Source organism: Mytilus trossulus, chromosome 4 (assembly GCF_036588685.1).
Source record: "Mytilus trossulus isolate FHL-02 chromosome 4, PNRI_Mtr1.1.1.hap1, whole genome shotgun sequence".
Classification (NCBI taxonomy): domain Eukaryota; kingdom Metazoa; phylum Mollusca; class Bivalvia; order Mytilida; family Mytilidae; genus Mytilus; species Mytilus trossulus.
In genome coordinates this window covers 25,885,166-25,892,134 of record NC_086376.1, presented here as the reverse complement: position 1 = coordinate 25,892,134, position 6,969 = coordinate 25,885,166, and the positions used below count along the sequence as shown (strand labels likewise).

The window sequence follows — 6,969 nt, the reverse complement described above, 5'->3', positions numbered from 1 at the left end:
GGCAAGTTTATTTAAGCCATACAATTTTTACAGATTTTATAGAAATGAAAATGTACACGAAAAAACACAAGACATCAAACAATATATTGATTTGAATGTGTTTCATTCATATCTCAAAAAACGAGTTGATTATATAGGGAATCACTGAAGCATGACTGGAGTCCCCCCCTTTTTGATTAGTCCCCCTTTAGTTCAGTCAATAGGCCCACCTTATAAAAAGTACTGGATCTCCCACTGAAACATGTTTGTGAATGCTCAACAATGCACTAACCTGGGACAATAAGAATAAACGGTAAAAATATGGTTCTTTTGGCTTTCCACACTAGTTTTGTACGAGGCACGTAAATAACAACTAATATAGAAAGTAGACACAGATAAATAAATCATGTTTTTTTAACTGAAGTATTATTAATATTCACAGACCAATTGATTTTGATGGGTTGGAGCCATGGATTTTATATGAAGCTAGATTTTTAAGCAAGACAAAATTTTGTTTTTTACATCATTCATATCCTATTTGCCAAAAATAAATCCAGAACATTTTTTTTGTAACTGAATATGTAGGTCAGATTATTTGTTTAAACATTACAGATTAGTTTTTGGTTTGTCCATAAGGATTGAGACTGGAAATGGCAATTGAATCAGACTTTTAAAGTAAGATTTGATCATAAATTTTTAAACTAAAATAATGTAAAAAGTGAATTTACGTGAGGTATAATGTTTTTGACCTGTCTATCCTGTCCATCAACCTGTTTCTTGTCATTACAACAGAATTTTTTAAAACAAGGTAGTTTGTACACAATACTATGTAATTGTACATGTTTACAAGAAATTTTGAATGTTTGACCGTTTCAATACAAGTCCTCTGAAACTGCACAACAGAATTTCATGGATCTTTGAAGTTAATGAGGACAGTATATAGCATATCCACAAAATATCAGTTGACTTTTTTCTATCAATACAAGCACAATAGATTTATTTAACAAGTATGTGTTATTAGTAGACTGTTTTGTGAAAGATATTTATAGTGCTTAAATGGACCTGTAAAAGGAATATTTCATACAAGTATATTGCTTTTATTATTTGTTTATAGGCTGATGTGAAGACTGATTTCATGGTGTTGGAAGTAAGAACTGGCGATCTTATACTGCTAACATATTGGTAAATATACCCAAATTTTTATCCTCCACGTAACACATATCTCAGACAATTTCTATAATGGTGGACAATCAACTTTTTTAAAAGAGTTATGCCCTATGGAAATATAAAATAAGTGCAACAAGTTGGACATTGGAACTATATTCTTTTATTGTAATCTTAAAGTGTTTGATGTCAATTTTAATAACGGTTCAGGTATCATGAAGATTGAATTACATGGGAGATATTCAGCTCTAGAGGAAAGGGGTACATAATTGTCCAAGATAGTAAAGATACTGTCAAGCTTTGAAACAGAAATTGTTTTTGACTTTTTTTCTATTTATCAAGATTCAAACTAAATATCCAATGAATTTCTTTTGTAATTATGAACCACAAACGTTCAAAGTATAATTTTTTATCAACCAACTTTCTATCAAATATCCACAGAAATCAAAGTTTTCCTCAATCACAATGAAAATCATTTAATCTGTTGGTTTTTTGAAGAGTTTAGATAACTGATTCAACTTTGTATTACAGGTTAGCATCACAGATTGTCCTTTTGCATACTGTCCGGAGTAGAATTTGGATCTTTTTGAGGTGAAAATATATATTTGTCCACATACAAGATGGTGGTAATGGGGATACCTTTATAACCAATAATGGTAAAAATTATTACTGAATGATGGTTACTGAAACTTCGGAGCATGCAATAAAATGTAAAGTTTTAGATGATGAAAAAATTAAACAAATTTTGACGAATCAAGTTAGTTTTTTTCCAAAAAAATAATGGTAACGATCATTGTTTGATGCTAGCAGTAGCCAATAATGACTGCTTGACGCCTGATGGTAAAGGGCATTACTACCCTCATACACATTTTGTTAATTGATGTAATCTTATGGACAGTTTAAATTTCTATAAATCTTTATTATTTGCAATTATATTTCATTTTTATATTTTCTACTGCAGCCTTTATAGATGCAAATCAGATCTTTTAATGTTAAGAAGGTTTATAGTTCTTTTTAACTTCTTTCTCTTATACCATTTTTAAAAGAAAAATTACCACTCAAATATTTAAACATTACCTAATTCATATACTTTAACATTACTTGAAATTACTATGGATTGTCAAGAAATGAAATATGATTTTATTTCTTTTACAGGTGCCCTTGTGTGGTCAATCCAATGGACAATAACAATCATGCAGACCAGATATATATTGCTTTTTGTATAATAAAATCTTTAAATGATAATTCTGAAAGCCAAATGATTCATTTTTTTATGCTGTTACTTTTTCCATTTACTGTAAATTAACAATTTTTTGTTTTTAATGCTGTTATTCGTTTGGCTCAAATGAAGTATACTGATATTTAGTTCCAGATTTTGATATATGTATTCCTATGCAAATAAAAACTTGTATTATAGTTATAAAAATAGTTGATTAATACTATCATTTTATAATTATTATTTGATGAAATGGAAAATTATAATTGTAATGGTTGACATTTTGATAGAATAAAATAGTCTGTTATGATTGACTGGTAGACAGATCAACAGGTTGACAAGTCAAAAGATGCCTATATTAAGGAAACTCGCTTGTCATGTTTTGGAACTTTGGTAAGGCAGCAACCATTTGATTTTGTTTTGGGGGGGGGGGCTATGGTTTTTTTTGGAAAAAAAAGTTTGTTTCCAGTTTTTGGAGAAAAAAATAATTTGTTTTTGATTCTAAAAAAAATAAATTGTTTGTTTCACCCTAAGCTGCCACCACTATATGTAATGCTAAACTTGAAAGAAAAAAATTGAAAAATCAATTGAAAATCAAATGGTTGCTGCCTAAGATTTTCTGAATCCTCTGGTCTTATCCATTTGAATGCCATAACAAATTTTGCCCGGTGACCCCCGTTTTTCTTTTTATAATTTTTTTACATGTATAATGATAAGCTGTCTGTTGAAGTCTTATATAATTTTTAATTCATTTTTGAGGACTTAAACTTCTCAATGATACAGCTATGAAAAGTCATTAAAGAACATTTTCCCGCCAAAATTTCAATGGCTAATATATCAAAACGAGCATGGTGACCTATGTATTTTTTTTTTTGCTTTTTGGATTCCTTTATTAATCCCCTATCGATATAAACTAGTCTTTTGAAACAGAGAAGCAAGTTCCCTTAAAATAATGCCTTTCTTTTTAAGTAACAATATAGGGCACTTAATTAATTACACATTAATAGAGCATTTCCTCAACCCTTAAACTCACTATCATCCTTTACTTTAACCCTAACCCTCACCCTTAATCTAACTCTAAAGGAAGTTTGCTGCTCAGTTTCAAAATAAATAACTTTCCATAAAACCAGTATATTTTTTTTATAAGAGATTAATTGAGGAATCAAAAAAGCAAAAAAAAAATATAGGGATCAATGTGCTTGTTTTCAAGATATTAGCCATTGGAATTTTCGCAAGAAAATGTTCTCTTGATTTTTCATAGCTTTATCATTGACCAGTTAAAGTTCTCAAAAACTTTTTAAAAATATATTAGACTTTTACAAGTGTCTTATAATTATACATGTAATAGATTTATAAAAAGAAAAAAGGAGTAACATGGGCAAAATTTTTTTAATGGATAAAACCAGAGGATTTTGAAAATCTGACAAAAATTCCAAAACAAGACAAGCAAACATCATTAATCATAAACCTTACACTAGATGTAATACCCATGCATCTTTATGCGTGGGTATTAACTCTATGCCTAACCTTACCTCTAGTCCTTGAAACTTGTCGGCCTATGTAGGTAGACAATTATTTGTAAAAGTCAATTTGTCGACCTGTCGACCAACAATTTTGTTAATGTTAAGTTGTTGAGCTTTGAATGTAGACAATTTTTTAAAAGTAAACTTGTTGTTTTCTTGTGATTTTAAACATTTTTTCAAGATTCTACTGTCAACTTGACGACAGTGTATCACATATTTAACAAAAGAAGATAGTCAGCAAGGAACTACATATCTGTATACTCCAGTTTATCCATTTATTTTCCAATGACTATAAATTCACAGATTTTTCATACATTTTTGTCGAGCCAACGACTTTAGTCGAAAAAGCGAGACTAAGCGATCCTACATTCCGTCGTCGGCGGAGGCTTTAACAAATATTTACTCTGTGGTTAAAGTTTTTGAAAATTTAATAACTTTCTTAAACTATACTGGATTTCTACCAAACTTGGACAGAAGTTTGTTTATGATCATAAGATAGTATCCAGAAGTAAATTTTGTAAAAATAAAATTCCATTTTTTCTGTATTTTATTTATAAATGGACTTAGTTTTTCTGCAGGGAAACATTACATTCACTCTGTGGTTAAAGTTTTTAAAATTTTAATAACTTTCTTTAACTATCCTGGGTTTGTACCAAACTTGGACAGAAGCTTGTTTATGATCATTTTAGATAGTATCCAGAAGTAAATTTGTAAAAAATAAATACATTTTTTCTGTATTATACTTTTAAATGGACTTAGGTTTTCTGCCAGGAAACAACACATTCATTCTGTGGTTAATAGAAATAGGAAGATGTGGTGTGAGTGCCAATGAGACAACTCTCCATCCAAGTAATAATTTAAAAAAGTAAACCATTATAGGTTAAAGTACGGCCTTCAACACGGAGCCTTGGCTCACACCGAACAACAAGCTATAAAGGGCCCCAAAATTACTAGTGTAAAACCATTCAAACGGGAAAACCAACGGTCTAATCTATATAAACAAAACGAGAAACACGTAAATATTACATAAACAAACGACAACTACTGTGCATCAGATTCCTGACTTAGGACAGGTGCAAACATTTGCAGCGGGATTAAACGCTATTTTTTTAAAAATTTAACAACTTTCTTATACTATTTTAAAATTGTACCAAACTTGGACAGAAGCTTGTTAATGATCAAAAGCTAGTATCTAGAATGGAAATTTTGTAAATATTTGGTACTTGTGTATCTGTATTTTACTTATTTTATTTTATGTATAAATGGACTTAGTTTTTCTTCCACTTAACATTACATAGTCTGCAGTTAAAGTTTTTAAAACATTTATTCGATTCATAAACTATCCTGAAATTTTTACCAAACTTGGACAGAAGCTTCTTACAATCAAAAGATCGTATCAAGAGGAATATTTTTATTGATTGTTTTCCTCATTTTTGTTGAGCCTGTAAATTACAGTCGAGACACTGGGTTCCACGGAACCCTTACGAATTTTCTTTTAATAAAAATTGCTACACCAGTATAGATTTCACAAAAATAAAATTATATTGTAAATTTCGATTTTTTTTTAAACATGTCCTTTAATGACAACAATTATTTGTTCTTTTTGTCCAATGTTTAACATTACCAAGCAATAAATACTTCGAAATTTGGTTTGATGAATTTACAGTTTTCATTATTTATATATCCATGATACTATTGTACATTTTATTTTGCTTTGTATAATAAACAAAATTGTATAATAATTTTTATTTGGGAAGTACCTATTTCACATTTAAGCATCCTTGAGACTTTCATCAGTTTACAGACGTCGTTATAAGTTTTGCATATTAGCGCAATGGAACAGGATATGTCCGTTGAAGGTTGATTTATTTTAAAATAAAATGTTCCACAGCATGCCGCTTGGTACATCATGACCAGTTGGAGCAAATATGGACACATCATTTAAGATTTGATACAGGTCGAATTTGGATTGTGATTAAATATAAGGCACAGAACAATTTTAATGAATGTGGTCAATTTAGAATTTGTGATTTACTTACTGATTATAAAAAGATGTGGTGTGGTGCTAATGAGACAACTCTCCACAAGAGACCAAATGACAGAAATTAACAGCTATAGGTCACTGTACAGTCTTCACATTGAGCAAATCCCATACTGCTCTTCAGCTATAAAAGGCCCCAAAATGACAAATGGAAAACAATTCAAACGAGTTAAACTAACGGTAACAAACTACAACCACTGAATTACAGACTCCTGACTGAGGACAGGCACATGCATTCAGAAGTCCCCTAACCTGGGACTCTGGTGTAACAGAACATAAGTAAGAACTATAAAAAGTTGAAAAGGGCTCAACTCATCAGATGGTACTCCCAGTTACTGATAGCTAGTTCAAAGCCCAAAACAAATAATAAAATAATCATGAAACTAAGACTAAACTATCAATCAGTGCACATCCAACATCAAATGGATTTAGTATAAACAGTCTGAGAAAAAAAAGACCTTATGCAATGCCAAGATATAGAAAAAAACGAAAAAATATCAAGATAATGGTCAGTGTTGTTGAATTCATCAATCAAATGCAATTTAGACGGGTCTCTACTGAGTTTGATTATAAACTGTGTTTCATAACAGTACAAAAACAAGTATTATATTAAAGGGATACAATAAGTGTCCATAGGAATACCTACATCTGTCGATAAACTTTGTTACAGAAACGTACATCAATATTATCAAGGAGAAAACTAACAGCTTCAATCATCTCATCACACCGTCAGTAAGTATATCTAGCATATGCATGTATACCTTTCTCATTAATAATTATAATACAAATATATTCCGTGAGACCCATTCTATATGGTCCAATATTCCAAATGTATATGCATGGTTAAGTTCAGCATATCGAGGAACCATGCCCGTGAATAATATTTTTTTATGAATTTGGACCACTTGGACTGTGAACCAAATGACAGCGGGCCTAAAAACTCTGTTTGGTGTCAAGGATTGGATACAGTGGCGGATCCAGAAATTTTCATAAGTGGGGGCCCACTGACTGCCCTAAGAGGGGGCCCGCTCCAGTCACGCTTCAGT

At 30.7% G+C, this 6,969-nt stretch overlaps 1 long non-coding RNA gene across 1 annotated transcript; it reads left to right on the top strand.

Annotated features, from left to right (window-relative positions):
• Positions 1 to 23: 23 nt before the first annotated feature.
• Positions 24 to 2,778, top strand: LOC134714954 (uncharacterized). The gene is made up of 4 exons (XR_010106594.1): positions 24 to 654; positions 1,094 to 1,161; positions 1,675 to 1,734; positions 2,299 to 2,778. It is a non-coding gene; the product is annotated as an uncharacterized LOC134714954 (long non-coding RNA).
• Positions 2,779 to 6,969: the final 4,191 nt, after the last annotated feature.